General features: G+C 37.9%; 1 long non-coding RNA gene across 4 annotated transcripts in view; it reads left to right on the top strand.

The window, feature by feature from the left end:
• LOC135434285 (uncharacterized) overlaps window positions 1–20,802 on the top strand; it is a 120,679-nt gene that overhangs the window by 20,686 nt on the left and 79,191 nt on the right. Inside the window, exon 1 of one of the 4 annotated variants that reach the window (XR_010437211.1) lies at window positions 1,603–1,840. The exons of the other annotated variants lie outside the window; for them this stretch is intronic. This is a non-coding gene — a long non-coding RNA (uncharacterized LOC135434285). Of the gene's footprint in view, window positions 1–1,602; window positions 1,841–20,802 lie in introns of those variants that run through there. 4 annotated transcript variants of the gene reach the window in all.

Genomic DNA, 20,802 nt, shown 5'->3' with positions numbered 1-20,802 from the left:
TATATAAATATTCTGTATACAAATTTTATTGCACACATAATAATAATATAATTTGCAAATGTACTATATATATTTTAATTTATTTTTATAATATAACACATATATTAAATGATAAAATGCCAAGGCCTTCAGCTAGATGAGTGTGAAGTATGTTCTTAAATAGAATATAAAATAATAAATATAATATAATATTATAATACCTGCTCTATAATTACAACTATATTTAAAGAGCAGACAAATAATGGAAATTGTAAGTCTTGTTTTTTATGCTCAATATAACACGACATTATTATGATGATGTATACCCGTTATCTAGTATATCAGGATATAAAAACTGTTTGCTTGGAGATGAAATATTTCATAAACATTTGAATATATCTTCCCGCCTTCTATTTAATATACCCACTCAGTTACAATTAGTACAGGGTATAGGGTATTCAGGCTGACCCAAGCGGCGTCATCGCTGGCGACGAAGAAAACGCGAACACAAAAACGCCATTTAGCGCACAGGAAACAGTTTTAAAAGCGCGTCCCAGGATCGAGGACAACGACAGGCGGCAGCAACAACTGACGGCAGGCGACGGCGCGTCTCCTCTACCGGGGCGGGGCAGGGCGGGGCGTTGCGCGTACAGAATTCGCATCGCATTCGGCGCGTCCTATATGGCCAGCGAAAACGCAATTGCGTTTAATTGCAAAAGCGGCAACAACTGTCAGACAAATTACGCGAAGAAAACGAAGAAGAACGCAAAGTGGGAAAAACTTTTTGGCAAATGACCAAATGGCAGCTGAAGCCGAGCAATGGGCCAACTACTTAACAAACTGTTTGAAAATTATTTGTATACCCTTGCAGAGGGTGTTCAACTGTTGTCTCGAACTGTGTTACGCAAAAGAGAAGTCTCTCTGTCCCTGAAATATATACAGTCTTGATCAGTCCAGTCCAGTTTATACGATGAAATTAACATAGATCGGTTATTTTGTAGCTACGATCATTCGATAATTAAGTACTTGCATAAAAAAGTATTTTTCAAGATATTTAAAACAAAGTTCTCAATTGCGAGCTTCATTATGCATATTGTATATGAGAAAAAGGTTATCACCGTATTTGACTACTATATAATAAAGCCCTCAAACGTTAATAGGTCGAAAAATTAGATTTTTGAATGAAACCTTTTTATATAAAATACTCAGCTTCAGCTTCAGCTTGACTAACTAGAGTATAATATAATTTCTGATTAGGGCGATTGCACGGATCATCGCAGTGGCGAAGAGCATTTTCTCAGACAGTGGTATTGTGGATATCGTGACCGAGGAACCTAATTTATTCGTCTGATTGACACATCACTAGCATTCAAGCTTCTGTGCTTTATATTGCAGCAACAATAAAGAGCGACCTTCACGCCATTGGCCGTAACGCTTTTGATCCCGTTGCCTGGCTGTTTATCCAAAGCACTGACACCAGAAGAGAGCTTTGTGGATGGTGTGAGCGCAGAAGTTGCAATAGTTTGTTGTTATTGTATTAGTGCGTGTGCCGACTTAGTGTTGACGCGAGCTTAATGAGTTAATTTAGTTTGTGCGCGTCATCTTCTTTGATCGGCTGCAATCTGTGCGTGTGTGAATAAATTTGATTATATATATTAAATTGTTTAACCTTTATGTAGGTGATTAGTGCGTGTAAACTGTGATATATAGTTTGTAGTGCCTCAACTATTCTTCGCCCTTGAAAATTTGTTTAACAATCGGCAACTTGCGTAAACGTTTAATTTTTGCTGCAGAGCTTTTTTCATTTTTGGCGCAATCGTTTGCATATGAATCCAGAGAGAAAGAGATTAGGAGAGAACAAGTGAGTAAAGCTTTTGTTAAACTGTGCCTGAATTGTAACCTTGCCGAGGGTATTATAACTTTGTCAAGCAAAGTGTTATGTGTTTGGATTTTCGTTTCAAGCTCACTTAATGAAACAAAGCTATATGAAGGCGAGAGTATTTCAAATTCGGCGTGCTGTTTTTTTTTGTCTATCTGCTTTGTTTTATACTATTTTCTTATTTATGTACCGCTTGAGCAAACACATCAACTGCAGATCGCATTGGGATCGGCACTATCAAACGCTGCGCTGCAATTGAAAGCTGTTTAATCAGCCAAGTAGATATCAGTGAGCAGGGTTGAGGGGTGAAACGCGCGGGTAAGCGCGAAGATTAGTTGATTGCATCAATATGCTCGCTGTCAGTGGGAGTTGTCTGTGTGTGTGTATGTATTAGTGTGTGTGTGGCCACCCCGAATGCGGCGGGGCTGAACGATGCGCTATCTCATCGCTCATGCGAATCCGAAATTAAATTATCTGCCAACTGTCGGCCAACCCTTGTTTCAAAGTTCTACACCCTCGCCTCCCCCTTTGACTCAGCTTTTATTCCAATCAGATTGTTTCCGTGGTTGTCTCTCTCTCTCTGTGTGTGTGTGTGTGTGTGTGTGTGTGTAGTCCACAAATAGGCTTTTTACATTGTCGCACTGCCAACAGCCTTGCGGATTGAATTCGAATTAATTCCTTTGACCCGCCCCACTAACCCCCCTTGGCAACCGACAAGCCCAACCTCATCGTCGTTCCCAACATTATCCTCATCGCCCACACGTTTCGCTGCTGATCCTTGCCCAGCATCGCCTCCGTCTCCGTCGCCGTCGTCATCTCCAGCTTCTGTCTGCGGCGCGTGTGCGTGCGCCTGATTAACATATGTCAACAGTATTATATAAAGTGGTATTTTGGTGCTGGGCATTTGGGCTTGGAATTGCGTTTGGACTATGCCGGGGCAGGGTCCTGCCGCACATTGCCAACAAATTCAATTACGGCCGCATTTGCTTATTTTTGTAAGAAATTAACTTGTAGAGCATTTTTTGCTTCCTTTATCCCTACCCTTATGTGCATGTTGAGTGTGTATTATGGCAGGTAGTTTATTATAAGGATTTTGATGAGAACCAGGCTGAAAACGGAGGCTTTCATTGGGCTTACTAAAGCATTAGGTGTATAAGTTGGGAATAGTTAAATGAAAGAATAGGGGAAAATAATTTAGACGAATATATTTTATATTATATATTTTATATATTTAATTATATTTTATAAAATATATAACTATTCTTTTAATACACTCTTATATTTTTAAATTATAAAAAGTATTATTATTTACTTTTAAATAATTTGTTTGGTTTATGAAATTTTATTAATATTATTATAACTTTTGTAGATTTTAAATTAGCGATTATTTCAATATATGATAAGAATAAACTGTAAGAAAAATAAATAATTAAAAATAAATTATACCAATTTTTGCGTTATAAGAAATATATTTTAGAATATTAATTTTCGTTAATATTATTATTATTATTATTATTATTATTATTATTATTATTATTATTATTATTATTATTATTATTATTATTATTATTATTATTATTATTATTATTATTATTATTATTATTATTATTATTATTATTATTATTATTATTATTATTATTATTATTATTATTATTATTATTATTATTATTATTATTATTATTATTATTATTATTATTATTATTATTGTTATTGTTATTATTGTTATTTTTTTTTCTTATTATTATTCGTATTATTATTATTATTATCATTATTATTATTATTATTATTATTATTATTATTATTATTATTATTATTATTATTATTATTATTATTATTATTATTATTATTATTATTATTATTATTATTATTATTGTTATTGTTATTATTGTTATTTTTTTTTCTTATTATTATTCGTATTATTATTATTATTATTATTATTATTATTATTATTATTATTATTTATTGTTCTTAGAGTTTAATTATAGCGCATACCGAAATAATTGCTTATTTAAAAGTGCTTTAATTATATATTATGAAAAAACACTAAGCACCAAAACAGATTTTAATCGGCAAGTTTGATCTTTATTGTCATAAGAAAACATTCTTCATATTTGTTAAACAATTTTTTTTTTAATTCATAAACAGAAATTTATAATTTCGTATATCCCTGATAATAATACTCAACAATATGGCTGCTCCGAAAATCTTCAATGGCTAAAGCAAAACGTATTTATTGAAATATATTTCCTTAAAGCATACACTCCCACTATCTTATATAAAGATAAAGGCATATTCAGAATGATTTGAATTGGAAACCAATATTTCTTAAAGCGCCTTTAAATTTTCAGTATGAATCTGTATTTTAAAGCATTTTTGCTGTTGTTGCTGCTGCCTTTATCTTTATCGACTGGGCATCGATATGCGCTCTGTATAAAAGAAAAATTACACTTGAAAATTGCGCCCCCTTTATCGACTGCGTTGGTCAACCACCAATAAGCTCCACAGCAACAGCCACCGAATGCAAATGAACAGCCATGCCCATTATAGCCCACACACACGCATATATAACCAGCGTAAAAAAAAGGAAGAGCATGCCAATAACTCGTCTAGACCCACTCGTATACCAAACCCCATGCGGAACTGGCCAACGGCGACTGCGGCGGCGGCAGCGGCAGCGGCGGCGACGGCAGCATCGACTGCAATAAATCAGCGCGTTGGCCAAAAGGCTCCAATAATTGAGTGGCGCAAGGATTGGCCAAAGGGTTGCGCCCGCCATGCAAAGGAGGAGGCGGGTAGGGGTGGGGGAGGCTAATAAGTGTAGCAATAAAGTAGGAGAGCGACGTCTGTGCGGCGCTCGGAGAGGGGGAGAGTGAGAGCAAGAGAGATGGGAACGGGCACGGGTAGGTCGGTCTGGTCAGACACTCGAGTTGGCTGAGTTCAATGAGATTTTTATGTTGTTTTTTTTTTTTGGTTTTGGAGGGGTTGCCCCCTTTTAATTAGGCGCGTAATTTATGAAATATTTTCACGTGCTATTCGAGTGGCTGCCAAAAGGCTGACTGAATCCTAACCAGCTCGTCTAGTGGCAATCGGCATTTTATTTTGGTTATGTGATTTTTTTTTTTGTTGTGTTCACCCACTTTTTCAGCGGTCGTCTCGTTGGAAAACAATGGATGAGCTGTGCGCCTCACTGCCTCAAGCATCATAGAGAGCCTGTGCTCCTGCCGCCCCCAACTCTTTCTCTCTCTCTCTCTATCTGCATCTCTCTGCCTGTCTAACTGTCTATGTACTTCTCTCTCCTTCGATGATGCCCGTGTGCAGTCGAGTGGCTGGCGAAGGGTTCATCATCAACGTCGGGGTATTTTCTTGTTGAGGAGTTTTGTCTTTGCCATTTTTGCCAGCACCCCCGCATGGCTCTTCTTCGTGGTGCTTTTGCTGCTCCTCCTGCCACTTCTGCACTTGCCAGCCAGTCATCCAACCTGCCGCACTTGAAAATTTTGTGGTTGTTGTTTGATTGAAGCGGTTCAAGCCGTTTGCAACGGAAGTGTGTTTGATTAAACGCAGAAGGACAACAGCATTACTGCCGAGCACGGACCAGCGGCTTGGTCCTTCTGCTCCGCTTTAAAGAGCAGGTAAAATTCTCGCATCGCCACTTACGCGTTGGGTTTAGCAATCAAGCCAAAAAAAAAAAAAACCCATCCGAACTCGGCAAACTGAACAAAAATTCTCTTACCCAACTGAAATGCATTATTTTGTGTGGTAGCTGGCAAAGGGGGAAAACTGTGGCAGGAAGTATAGGTTGACTGTGTAAAAATAATAATAAATAGCAATATAGTAAATATAATATTATTAAAAATTCATAAAATATTATAGATATGATAACAATATTTGATACTTTAATTAAATAATATTTATTTAAAATTTTTCTAATGGATAGCTTAATTTTATTTTATAAGAAAACGTATGAAATTTTTCCAGTTTTTCACACTCTAATGATTTTATATAGTAAAAAAGCAAAAAATATTAAATTAAAATATGAAATACCTTTAAATAGTTTTGTTTAGCTTGAGGGTTTTTGTGCATGCTGATATACATGTTTATATCTTTATATAATTAATTATAGAATATTATAAAAGTCATCTAAGATTTATTCCCGATTGGATTTACTCTATAATAGAGCTCTTCTATATTCTGAATTACTTCTATTTTAAACGCAGCTCGCAAATAAACAAGTCTTGAACTAACAAATATTTGTTAAAAGAAACTTTCTTCGTGCAATAATAAATAACATTAAATAACATTAGGTCTTTATGGTTTATGGTTGTTAAAACAATTTTTTAAGCATAAGTAGATGTACACTATATAAATTTAAAGAAAGTTAGAATTAACTGAATAACAATAATAATATTATGATTCCTAAATGAAGTTTGTAAGAAATATAAAATAAATATTATCTTTAAATTAACCAATAATGATTTCAGAAATAGTAAATAACTCTAATTATATTTTTAAAAATTTAATCAAGTCCCTATTTTATTTTAGTGAAAATCTAACTTAAAAATAAGGTGATTGGGCAGATTGCAGTTGTTGATAAATTGTATTTCTCAGGTATTTAGATTAATTTCGTTGTTATTTATCGTCATCTATTACATTTATTTGCCATTGTGTTGGGCTCTGCTGCAGGAGCATCATTAATATTGGGCGTCTTTAATGCCATATCGATTTGTTGTTTATGACCATGCTCCTGAGCTGCTGCTGTTGTTGTTGTTGTTGTTGTTGTCAAGCTAGCCAAAAGCGGATGAAAAGGCGTAGCCATTTGCCAGGTCCCTCCGCCTTTATGCTGGGCCCTTGTTGGGGCAACTGCGGCTCACTCTCTGCCAGTTGCTGCGTGTGGTGTGACATTGTTGCCACTTAATCCGTTTATCTAACTTCGTACACCGTTGGACTCGATGCCGAAACTTGCAGCGCGTGGTTTAAAAGCCCCGATTTTTTTCGTACAGCTCTCGACATGACGACAACGGCAACGACAACGACGTCGACGTCGACGTCGAATACTTCACCGCTCGAAATTTGAAATGCATTCGACCGTACAAGCTGCCCGAGCTCCTGATCCAAGTTCCCCAATGCCCTTTAGCTCCGTCATCGTCAACGTCCTGATTCTCCGGCGTCATTCCACACGCCGACATCCATTAGCAATCGCAGTCATACAGACTTCCGCATCATACTTTGAACTTCCGCATATTTTATGAGTGTGTGTTTGTGTGTGGGTGTGTGTGTGTGTGTTGATGTTGTTGTTGTGTGCGTATGCGGGCGAATGTCGCAGTCTGTAAACAAAATGGCGGACGCACACGACATTCGTCCAGGTCCGCGTTGGCCATGCGCGCACTTCGATAACCCCCGCCGCCGCCCCCCCCCCCCCCCCCCCGTCACGCCTACCACCCACAAACTCTGCCTTCAGCCTTACTCGTCCCAGTTGAAAACTTTGGCATCGTCTGTTTTGCCTGTCGCTTGGGAGTTTTCCTTCTTGAAGTTGTCGCCGCCTCGATTCGATTTTTGGCGCAATTCATGGATTCGGATTCGGCCATGTTGTTGTTTTAGTTTACTTTGCTGATGACCCCCTCCCGGCTCTTGGCTTTGTGGCCATGTTACAGCTTTGACTTTTTTTGCTATCGTATGTTTCTCTAGCTTTGAAGACTGTTTCTCTTTTTTTATTTTTATTGTCCGCTCCCCCAGCATTTATGTTTTCATTTTTATATGGACGCTGGCTGGCTGGTGCTTTTTCTGTTATTCTGGTTGCTGTGTTGTTTTCTGTAATTTGGAATTAAAAAATACAAGTACCAGCCGTGCAGTTCTGTGGGTCGCAGTCATTGTTGTTACTTCTAATAAGATTATATTTGATTGAGTTTCTGTTTAGCATTGTGCTGGCCGCCCTCCAATTGCATATTGTTGTAAGAAGCTTATTTTATAATTTATAATTGGTTTTTTAACTTAATTATAATTTAATAAATGCCCGGTATGTAGGTTTTGTCTTTTAAATTCTTGCCTTTCACTGATATGTTTGGCTTAAATTATTTTAAAATGTAGAAAGCCTTTTTGCCGATTTTTATGAAATCAACTCATGCCAACATCATTTAGACTCTGTCTCACGTATGACCTGTTTCTTTCACACTTCCCAGATATCTCTTTTACTAGACTTCAATGAAAACTAACGTCAACATTTTTCTGTTATTAATTACGTATTTAATTTAATTATTTTCAAAACAAGGATACTTTTTTTGCTAATGTCTTTATTTAATCCTGTATCTCTGTGTCGCTGTATCGGTCTTCATCGCTTTTTAACTATTTCCTACATTCTTTTTGGCCCTCTCTATCTTTCATTCTCTCTCTTTCTCTTTTTCTTACTCTCTCTCTCTTCCATCTTTCTCTCTCTCTGTTTTTCCTACTGTATTACATTATTATGTATAGTTAAGCTTTTCGTAACGTAATTTAAAACGTAGCCTTTCTATGTGATTCTCACGAATTCCGATAATACCTTGTATTTCTCTCTCTCACTTTCTTCTTCTGTCGCTCTACTTCGCTTGTAAACTATTTCAGACACTCTTTCTGGCCCTTTCTCCCCTACACTCTTCTCACTTTTGCATATATCCAGTCTCTCTTTCTACACAAAGGAATTGTGCAATCATATGTCTATTTAAACATAACTATTCTTTGATAATAATATTTTACTGTGTCATATAAAGGGTACTCTTACAAGTTTCGACTACTAACCGACTCCTCTAGCCCTCATCATTCACTCCCAAGTTTAAAAATTTGAAATGGCAATTTTAAAGAATGTTGCTTACAAAATGCGGCACTTGGCCTTAGCCTAAAAGACCTCCGACAAAATATGACAAATTCGGCTAAACAAAACAGGAAACAGCTCCAAACTCAGCCGAACAAAATGCGTACTTACAAATAAACATACCTGCTTATACATATATATGTATATCTTATCTGGAGGAGGACCCCATGGCGCTTCCTGCGTGCGCTCTGTGCCTCTCTCCCTCTCTCTCTCTCTTGCGGCGTGCTCAAATGCAAATCCTGTGAAACCTGCAAGGAGCAAACTTTTTTAAAGTTTGAACACCCCCTGCAGGCCAAGCCCCGCCAGGAACTTTTGCTACCTTTGCCATAAATCATGGCCGCCAAGTTGTAGGCTTGTATTCTCCGTTTCTCGTATTTGGTTTCTCTCGGTATCATTTTTTTTCCTTCTCTCGTACTTGGGGCTTTGTTTTGCGAAGACAGCATTTCCTGAATTTACCTTCTTCCTATTTGTGTGTGTGTGTGCGTGTGTTTGTTGCGAGAAGCGTCGCAAAAACATAAATCCAAACGCCAAGACAAATTTTGCAGATCCGCCGTTGGCTCGTTTTTTTTGTGTGTGTGTGTGTGTGAGGGGGGGGGGGGTGGTAGAAACTTTGGTAGCAAGTTTTCTGCCTTTGCTGTTTCTTCAAATGATTTATGCCTGGCACGCCATTGGGTGAGGGTGTCCCTGAGTATCCTGTGTCCTGCCTGGGTGGTTCGTGGCCGTGCAAAAGTTTTCGCTGCGCGCAAAAATTATGCGGCCCGACAAGTAAGTAGCTGCCACTCGTATCTGTATCTGTGACTCCGACTCACTCACTCTCTCCACTCTCGTTCTGTCTTCTCTACTTCTCTAATGCCACCCGTTGTTCTAAGCCATTTGCGTGGATTGCCAGCAATTTGCTCTCGAGATTTCCAAGATGTGCCCACGTTTCGGGGGGACGAACTGTGGCGTGTATTTGGAGGTCGTGTGTCTGTTTCAAAATTATGTTTGTGCAAAAGATTTGCGGGCTGAGTGCGTGTGTGTGGGTGTGTGTGTGTGGGTGGGTAATGGTCCTGAGGCCAGGCTCTTGCCTAATTTTTGTACTCTCTGTAAGATTCTCGTCTTTGGCCAGCGGATGCGCAAATGTTCCCTGGGTCTCAGCACTTGAGCTTGTTCATCCGCCTCAGCTTGGGGTCTGCAAATTGCGTTTAAATTAATTGCAAATGGCGCATGATTAAGAGGAAGTAATATACAGCTAATTGTTTATGATTTAATGATTTTGCATTTATCAAGGGGGAGCTCAATGTGAAGGGGTTTGAAGTAAGAAAGCTGTTAAAAGTAGACCTAAAAGTTCTTTAGTCAATGTCGAATGTTTTTTATGGCAATGAATTTAAGTCTAACCTTAGGACTTTGGATTTGAATCCGATAAGATTCTAAATCTTGGTTGCAAAATAAAGTCTCTGATACGAAATATTTTGAATGAAATAAGCCATATTTACTTGAGTAACAGATGAATGTAAGATAAGTAAAATATTAGATAAGTAACATCAGATAGTAAACATTGTATTAATTGCTTGAGCAGTAAATCTTAAGAAATCTTCGAAGAATATATATTCAAACAATAACAAAAGAGAATTGCACGCAATTTAAAATTATAGAAAAATTATAGATAAACATTTTAAAAACCCAACACCATTAAAATTCAATTCAAAATTTAAAAAAGAAAATAGGTATATTTTTTAAACATAAAAGAATGTTTGCTCACATATTGTTGTATGTTAGAACAGAAGTAATGAGGCCTCATATTGTGAATTTGTGCCTACTCTTGATAGCTGGATAACGACTGCTGGCTGCTGGCCAGCGAACGTTGCGAACCACTTGGAGACCACTCTCAGGGCTGGTATTGACAAATGTAACCCTACTTAAAATAATTACTTCGCCTTAATTGCGCTGTCAGTTGGTGTCTACTTAAAGAAATATTATCCCGTACGGCATAGACATACAAATATTGTGCTTATGCCGTCGTTATAAGTGTATTTATGAAAGGGTGAAAACGACTTGGCCAGGATTGAAGAAAGGGACTGTAGAGGATGGTGAAAATATAGGGGAGCTGGAGAGGGGGTAGGGTAGTGGAGAGGGGAGGGGAGGGGGTGACAGCACTCATAAGAGCTATTCCCTACGAGTGCTGAGCATATGTCAATTAAGCTATAATTCCGTTGCCATCGTGCTGAGTCCTGCCAACGACTGTCAATCATGTCTTTCACCAAAAATGTTCACTCTGTGTGTGCCTTACTGACTTTACAATATTTTTCCTTTTTCATTCATTTCATTTCATTTTTTTTCTTTAAAGACCAACTCGCTAGACATGTCAAGCTGGCTTTAAGACAGCTAACAACAACCACATCAAGTTGTCAATGTCTCGAGGGAAGCAGCAGCCGAACAACCCTCGCGGCAGGCAGGCAGCGTGAGGCGGGGGGGCCTAACAATTATCAGCAATAATTATGCAATATTTGTGTACCCCCAGAAAATGCTGCTGGCCCAGTCGCTGCCGGCTCAGTCGGTGAAGGAAAATTTCCATTTGCCAATTGCCTAATTTTCCCTATTTTCCCACAAGCTGTACGCTCTACACTGGCGTCTGATTGATTGGAAAACTCTTTGCCTCAGCATCGTTTTAATTAGGCACTGCAGCGCTTCGCCTCGCCTCGTCTCGCCTCACGCTTGTTGCCATTAATTGGCTGGGTAGCTGCTTTAAATCCTTGCCCAGGGACGACGCCACTCGATGTCGACGTTTGCGCTTTTTGTCCCAGCTTCACAGCTCCTTCATTGCCCTCAGCCCCCGCTCCTACCTACTGCAGCCTGGCTTTTTGCATGCGGCCGCGCCAATTTGCGTGGCCCGCACTCGTCCTGCCCCACTAGTCGCTGGCTGCCTCCCTACAGACAGCAGCAGCAGCAGCAGCAGCTCCTCTACTCAATGGCGTGTTAAGTCAGTCAATAGGCGCCGTTGCCAATCAGTGCTTCAAGTTGCCGCCTCGGCGCCTACCCGCACCCGCTTTAGTTCGCTGGCCTCCCGCTCTTTCAGCGCCCCTTTACCCAGCTGGCAATGTTCTTAATAGAAAAGCGCTTTTTCAATTATGTTAGCCAACTCCTTTTTGGAGCAGCAGCCAGCAGCTCCTACTGCGTCTGGCTCGCTACCATGTTGTGTACCTTTTAATTTACTATTTTTACTTGCTTTTTATACCCAGCAAGCCAAAAGGGTTTGAGGGGTATATCGAGCTGCGATTTAAATATATCATAAAAAAAACAATTGCAATTAATTTAAAATTTATTTTTAAAAATAAATAAAACTAGAGCTGGTTTCTGATTGATTTAGTCGTTTTAAGGATACATTGGAAATGCCTCTAATACTCTTCAGCCTAGTTTGATTTATGTTACAAGCTCAGAAGTCCCTTTTAGATGAACAAGTCATTTTGGAAATTAGTTTTCTAGACTTAAATCTCAGGTAGAAAACGGGTAGAGTATTGTCTTAGGCGTAATCCTTAGTTGCCATTGCTACTCAAAAAGTTTGATAGTTTGCAACTATATAGAAAAAGAATAATATTGAGAAGTCTCTGGACTTTTTTGTTGTCTTTTACGCAATATATTTTGCACTCCATTAATTTTGTAACCTTAAGAAAACATATACCTTAACTGAATCAATGATTTTAGTTGTCTCTCACTTATCTGAGTTATCTGACATAAACGAAAGGATCTAAACTAATAACAATTGTAGGCACCTTGAAAAAACTGGTAAGAGGATAGGCAAACTTGTAATCTTAGTTTTTGTTTGGAAATTCGTTTTTTTATATATTATTAATTTTAAATTATTTTAAATTCGGTCAAATGATAACTAAATGATAAGAATGCTTCGCATTCTATTCTGAAGCGAAACAGCCCTTAACATTTTTTTCAACACATACCAGGGTATAAAAGCGTCGAGCAGCTAAAGTTTGCACCTGCCAGACTAGTTTCTTTTTCTGTTTTTTTTTTTATTTTGTTCCTTTCTCTAGGCACGTCCAGTTGTAGTCGTAGTCCATCAGTGGCAGCAGGACGAAGCTGGCGAGCATCCTGCTGTTAGTATCCAATTAAAATCGAAAATTAAATGTCAGGCGGCAGCAGAACAGAACCCACAACAGCAACAGGCCCACAGTTACCAGTTACCTGAATGGCGAGGGGGTAGGCGTGCAGGAGTGGGACCTGTGCTGTTTGTGTGTGTGTGTATGTCTGTGGTTTGAGTGAGTCGCTAAGACGCTTACTTATTGAATATTTGCTTGGCCTGCGGCTGAAAAAACCTAATTGCCTTGACCGTGCGCAAACAGCGGCGGCTCTCAGCCAAACGGGCTCAAAAATGCATGAGCCACAACATAGCCACCCACACATACACAAACACACACACAAATAGACAAACATAATCAAAAGTATGTGGCAGTACGTGTGCCAGAGTTCCGGCCACTTGAAAATCACGCCCAATTTGACGTGCGCCTAGTGCAAATATGTTTACACATTGCGGTTGCCTCGAACTTCAGAGCTCAGCTCTCTGAAAAATCCGTGTATATGTTCTCTGAATAATTGATAAGAGCCCAATGTAATCTTCCATATAAGTATGTAGGCGTATGTGTGTGCGTGTGTGTATATATGCATGGGGGTGGCTGTGTAAATCTCGTCATTAATGTCCCCAGGGCACTTAATAAATTTATGTATGCGTTGATGTTGATACTACAAAAAACGTACTCCTATGTGGACATTATAAGAACCGAACTCCACAAAAAGTCGTGCATAAGTTCTGCAGTTAGAGATGGCAGCGTGTCATGAAATCCTAACCAATATTAATTGCCTCTAAATATCATGTCTACAATTTATTAGTTCACGGTTGATGGTATAACTTATATAAAGGATTGTGCAAAGAATAAAAAATTCCGATTACATAGATATAATTTGTTCTCTATTATAAGATGTAAAATAAGGAAGTTTTATCTCTTATTTAAATTGCATACCTTATCATAAACAGTTCCATCGTGTTACTGATGTTGTTAGAAATGTTTTAATAAATTTCATTAATAATGTCTTTCATTAATAAGCAAAGCGAATAATTAAACATTTAATACTTATTATCCTTATATTCCCAAAATTATATTCCTTGTAAACATTCACACACTTTTATTTCACGCGCTCATCTCTAGCAGCTATCGTTATTGTCATTGTCGAGAATCGCAATATTTTCTCTGTGCATTTTAAATGTTTTGTGTGTTTTGGTTTATTGGGCGGTTAAGTCAAGAACTGTGAGATTGAGTATGTTGTTAAAGGGGTGGCGAATTTTATATTGACTTTTATTAAAAAGGTGTATTAGGAATTCGGATGTTCTTGCTAAATACAAGTATAAGAAAAAAAAAAATGATAAGACATGTAAAAAGAGCTCTTCTTCTTAAAAAGTCAGTTGATATTCTTATGGAAATTGGAAAATTTGTAATGGTGTTTGATGTGGTGTTGCTCTTCTACAGGCTCAGGGTATTCCCTAGTCGGGCACTTCCAACTAGAACAGTCTTACTTGTATTTAAAATTGTTTGGCTTTAGAAATGGTTTCTCCTTAAATATAAAAACATTTTTCTATACCATCAAGGTTAACTTAAATACTGTTAGCTTTAACGGTTACAAATGTATAGAATAAAAACTTAAATGTAAGTGCCCGCCCCACATTTATGATCCCTGGCCATCTTCAAAAATTTCCCGGATATCATCAATGTTCCGCCTATTTTAGATTGCTAATCGCGGGGGGAACTTAGAGCAGAAAACTTATGTAACTAATGCCCAGGCGATGATGAAAATTATACAGAAAATTATTCAAGCATTAATATGAAATGCCAAAGCCGAGATGGATGGCATGGCCGATGGATGGTTGGCTGGATGGCTGGATGGATGGATGGCTGGAGGCATGGATGGTTGGTTGTCAGGCTCAGCTCATGTGAGATTTTAATGCCTGGGAATGCTTTAATATGACGCTGATGCTTATGCGGCTGTTTTTTAATAACACGAAAGGCACGAAAGCTGGAAGCATGGGCTAAAAAAGAAGCAGTGAAAATCGCATGACACAAAATGATAAACAAGAATGGAATGAAAAAATTACTTATACATATATAAGGAGATTTATTACGCAGCGGAGGCGGCGGCGGCAGCAGCAGCAGCAGCAGCGGCTGATGATGGACCATAAAAAAAAAAAATGCAAAACAACATGGAAAAAGCAACGTGGCAGAGGCAAAAGTGTATATAAGTACGGACCCGGACAAGCCAGCAACAACAAACTACAACGCTGCGTGCCACAAAAGCCATCAATCATTTTGAGCGAAAGGGGCAAGCGGAGGCCGAGCCTGGAGCCGGATCTCTGTTGAAGTCGGAGTCGCTGTCGAGGGGGGTGGGTGGGTGTTTTGGTGGCCCATCAGCGTATTAGAATAATCATCAGCGTCATCATTGCCAGCTGTGGGGCTGCAACTGAAGGCCTCATGATTATTAAATATGCCAAGTCCCGAAACCGAAACCGAACCCAAATCCGAACCCGAACCAGAGCCCGAACCCAACGCCCCCGTTCAGCTCAGCCGCGCCTCTTGGTGAGCTAATCGATTTATTATGCTAACCAGGCGATGCAGCAAAGTGTGGAAGTGTGTGCAAGTGTGGCCCGGGATGTGCCCCGGAATCCCTCAAAGCTGCGAGGCAGCAGAGCCGCACGTCAAGCAAATGAAGCGTGCTGGCAGCGGCAGCTAACTGAATCCTCATCTAAGTGCGGCTTCGCTAAGGTTGAGGATGCGGTTCGGTTGAGGCGGCTGCTTAAATACACAAATAAATATGTAAAATGTTCCACATAGAAATAATTTAATTAGCCTTTTAAATACGAGCTTTGGTAAATATATAAAATGTTGGCGTTTTTTTTTATAAGCATGGCTGGGGCTCTATTGGTTTGATGGAGCACAAGTTGTGGACGGCAAGTTAGCTATGTGTATATAGAAATATATATATAGAAATAAACATAGCTATTTACTGTCCATTATAGAATAAATTGTGGGTTGATAAATTGTGTAAGAGCGAAAGATCTTTAAGCATTGATAGATGTTTATATATTTGAATTTAGGATAGAACTGTTTACTTAAGACTTATATGATAAGGACAAAAAATAATTAAAAAGCGTTGTACCAGAAGAAAAAATTGTAACAGTATTTAACAAAGAGACACAGAGATACCCTTTACCCAGCTCCAAGATGTCGTTGCATTCAAACTTCTCTCTAAACACATCTCTCAAGATATAATCCATTAAAATTATAATTTTTTGCTATTGTATAAGATCGACGAGTTCTTAGAGGCAAACAGACAGACAGACGGATATGAGATACAATTATTTTGAATTTTATTTTACATGCTTGTTTCATGTATAGTTTCAATATTAAAATTAAATTTACAAACAAATTACTCAACTTCATGTTCTTATGTCCTTAGAGTGCTTCTGCTTAAATATGTATTTTGATTATTTCTCAAAGATTTGTGTACTTTTATTTCCTCTTTTTATACCCTGAACCCATTAAATGGGTAAAAAGAAGGGTATAATGTATTTGTGCAAATGTTTGTAGCAGGCAGAAGGAAACATCTCCGACCCCATAAAGTATATATATTCTTGATCAGCATCAACAGCCGAGTCGATCTAGCCATGTCCGTCTCTCTGTCCGTCCGTCCGTCTGTCCGTATGTATGAACGCAAGGATCTCAGAACCTATAAGAGCTAGAGACTTGAAATTTTAGCAGATCGAGTTTGTTTCCGATATTCGATAACTTGCCCCATTTCCAAGTAATCGATAAAAATCGATATCGAAATCCTGTTTTTTGTGCAATTTTGGTAAATAATATGAGCTAGAGTCACCAAACTTGACATGTAGCTTCTAGAATAGTATATATGTATATATCAAGTATTTTTCATTTTATACCTATCGTCAGTCGGAAGAAGAGGGCTCAGGGTATCCCCTAGTCGGGAGCTCCCGACTAGAACCTCTTACTTGTTTTTTTTTAATGATTTGATAAAGTTGGAAACTAGAGAGCGTTAATACTTGCTTGATTGTAAAAGACAGTAACATATTTAAATCGTTTTGGATCTGGTATTAATAATTATATTAAAAACATTTCGTTGTGTAGTATACAAATATATTAAACATTAATATTCTTACAACTAAATTTAAGTTTAAAATATTTTAATGTAGCTCTGTCTCAATTGGCTTCATTTGAAACTAAACATAAATGGTTAGTTCAACTGATAACAGTTTTCTTGATATTGTACTCTCACAATTTGTAATTGTATTATTAAGAACTGTTTGCCTAAGCATTTTATTGCATACTTGCTTAAGACCCTTCAATCATATATAATTCTGTTTTATTTATGAATTTTAAACGTTCAAAAATATTCTCAAAAACTAGAAAAAAGTAGAGTGCGCTTGAAATGAATATTTTGAATATTTTGAGTGACTGCCTGTCATTAGATGGGATTAAGTTCCCTCAGGCATATGATTAATGATAATTTCTAGCTAATTAAATGCAGACGACGGAATCGGAATCAGAACTAGAATCTGAATATATTATATTTTTTATTCTTAATTTAAAAATACTGGGGCAACACTCACACTTAAGCCCAGGCAAACCTTCACATTAAACAGTAGTCATCTTGCGTGTCAGACGTCCCCGCCCACAGCTAGATTCCTGGAAGCCAAACCAGGCAACTAATGGCGTTGACGTTGGTGATGGTGACGGTGACGGTGATGGCGATGTTGATGCCTCCGGGCGACACACAGCGGGCACAACGTGGCCAGACACGTGCCGCCAACTTGGGCGAGCGTGTGCAGCATCATCAACGATGAAGATGACGATGGTTGCTGTGGCGTGGCTGGGTTGAGTTGAGTCGGCCCGGGTGGGGGGATAAGGTTGAGCCGCAAGTGTGAGTGCTTGTGGTCAGCCAACAGTGCGGACCGCCCAATGCAGCCACGCCTCGCCCCTCACGGGCATTAGCATTAACATTATCGGCGATGCCGCCTGCGCAATAACTTTTGCCATTAATGACCAGCCGAGCGGGCGACAGCAACATGTCCATCATTGGCCATGCTTATAAATTGCCATTTGTATCTATGAGTTGTTGTTGTTTTTCTTCTTTTTTCTATTTTGCTGGGCAGCATTTGACACTTGCCTGTCAGCGCTACAAATTTGTATCTATGTATCTTTATATGTCGTTGTCGTCGTCTTGATGGCTTTTATCTGCACTTTGCGCTAGAATGCGCGCCACTCCGCACGCTTTTCACTTCAGCTGGCTTGCTTCATCTTCATCAAACTCACAGATACGAGATACACGCCAGAGTATCTACAGTTTTCAATCATATCAGTCGCATCATGAACATGAGATTTCAGTTCGTGTCCCGCTCGCCGCAGCGCCTACTTGTGGCCTACGCCCACAAATGATTCAATGTTTGCCATCTATTATTAATAATAATAATAATAATAATAATCCTGTGCGTCTCACACTTCACTGGCCTTCAGTTCCGGTTTATGTTAATGCATCTACGCAATTTATGCATGCATGCGAATCAATATGTATTTGTGAGTGTGAGTGTTTATTTAAAAGTGTGCGTGTGCGTGTAAGAGTTCATAGATTTGTGAGATTTCGCGTACACGAAGCGCCTGCTGCATTTAAATGTTCACTTCTAAAGGATTAACTGACGATTAAATTGTTTCTAAGTATATATTTTAATGGTTAAATATATATATACATACATAATGTGTTTAATAATAAGCAAATACTCATGAAAAAATATCTTAAACAGGCAGACTCTAATAAAAATTATACCTTTATTATTTTAAATTAAATTTAAATAAAGTTTTGTATTTTATTGCTTGTTGACCGATTATTTCCTAAAAATAAATGCAACATTTGATATTTGGTATATAACAAAATCTTGCTCAAAACCCCAAAGCTTTAATCGAAAGAAATTTACTCAAAATTCAACATAGTATGAAAAACTAAACAGTAAAATGTACAAATATATTTATACTAGCGGGTATAGCCCGGCCTTGCCCGTGGCACGTATGTTATAAAATCAATGTTCTCAAGCAAATTTGAAATGATTTTGAAACTGATCGGACGGTAAACAAATAACTTTCATACAAACATTTTCCGCCAATTTACCACTGTTGCGAGTGGAATTTCTCAAATCGCTGAAACACGTATTCATTACATTCTTATGTAGAGCTTTGAAAATGAGTTTGAAGCAAATCGGACACAATTTAAAACTTCACACAAAAAATCTTTGAGTCGCATTCCACCCGAAAAAGTTTGGATTCTGCGAAAAGTGTGAAACACGTCTCAAAAGATTTTTCTTATGGAACTTTGGAAACGAATTTGAGCGCGAAACGTCACCCACCAAATTTTTGACCTCCATTTCCACCAAGGAGGAACGGATTTTTCGAAAAGTCTGAAGCACCCCTAAATGAATTTGAACAAAGATCTTTAAAAATAAGTTTGGGGCCGATCGGATGGTAAACTAAAAACTTTCATACAACCGTTTTCCGCCAATTTACCACTGTTGCGGGTGGAATTTCCCAAATCGCTGAAATACGTATATATTAAGTTCTTATGTAGAGCTTCGAAAATAAGTTTGAAGCAAATCGGACACAACTTAAAACTTCACCCAAAAAATCTTTAAATCGCATTTGAATTCTGCGAAAAGTGTGAAACACGTCTCAAATGATTTTTCTTATAGATATCTGGAAATGAATTTGAGCGCGAAACGTCACCCACCAAATCTTTGACCTCCATTTCCACCAAGGAGGAACGGATTTTTCGAAAAGTGTGAAACACCCCTCAAATGAATTTGAACAAAGATCTTTGAAAATAAGTTTGAGGCCGATCGGATGGTAAACAAAAAAGTTACATACAAACGTTTTTCGCGATTTTTCCACACTTGCGAGTGGAATTTCCCGAAACCCCGTCTTAACGTGCACCTACATCACATAAGGTAGCTACAGTGAAAATTTCAGCTTCCTAGCTCTTACGGTTTGGGCTGTGCGTTGATCACCAATCAGTCAGTCAGTCAGTCAGTCAGTCAGTCAGTCAGTCAGTCAGTCAGTCAGTCAGTCAGGACAAACAGTTTTATATATAGAGATTTGTATATCAATTTTTTCGATTTTTTTTTCATTTAAAACTAGATAATAATTCGATTAAATAAAGGTAATAATTATCCGACTTTCTCTGTGAATAATATAATATACAGAACATTACATTTTTAAATATTTACCGCCCGCTGTCGGCATTAAATTAACTTTAAATGCATTTTTATTACAAATTAGGTTGATTTAATAAAGTTAAGTACATATCAAAAGTCGAACAAGCTAAAATAATTTATTGAACATGCTTTATGATTATCTGTTTAGATATAGATTGGTATATCAATCAAAGCAGAGAACCAAAAACTCTATATCCTCGGAGAATTTAATAGTATTCTACGTCTAATAAATTTGAATCGAAGTAATTGTTTATTACTACAAACAAATTATGTCGCGGAAAAATTGTTAAAACATGTACCCAAATATTTGATTTTTAATATTGTACTATAAATGTTTATACTTCTTTGTTGATTATGTGAACTAAGGTTTTATTTTTTCTTATTTATTAAAAGTATTTAGTATTTAAACTTATTTCCATGCATTATGTTCCTATCAACACCGTTCGTCCTTTGCAACTAGCTAGCGAGAGAGAGAGAGAGAGGATAGAGTGAAAGGGCTTCATGCACTCACACTAACTGTTTCAGCTATTCTTTATATCAACTTCATTTTCCGGGCATTGTCCGTCAACGCCACATGAGCAGCGTGTAAAATGGAGAAAAACTTGAAATTAAATTTGCTGCTGACACCAATTTTCAAAACCAGCTTTTCCTGCAGTTTGACATGTTCCTAATTGATTTTTTTTCTCTGTTTTTTTTTTTTTTTGGCAATTTAATATTGCAAAGGCGTTGCCTTTGGTTGGTTGATGCTGGCCGGATTGCCTTCAGCTGTGGTGGGTGAGTGGTTGGGTTAGTTTATGAGTG

This window comes from Drosophila montana, unplaced genomic scaffold (assembly GCF_035044405.1).
Source record: "Drosophila montana isolate Dmon_TW-CO22-7 unplaced genomic scaffold, ASM3504440v1 contig_3286_1, whole genome shotgun sequence".
Classification (NCBI taxonomy): domain Eukaryota; kingdom Metazoa; phylum Arthropoda; class Insecta; order Diptera; family Drosophilidae; genus Drosophila; species Drosophila montana.
Note: the sequence above shows the minus strand (reverse complement) of the source record. Positions and strands in the feature narration are given on the sequence as shown.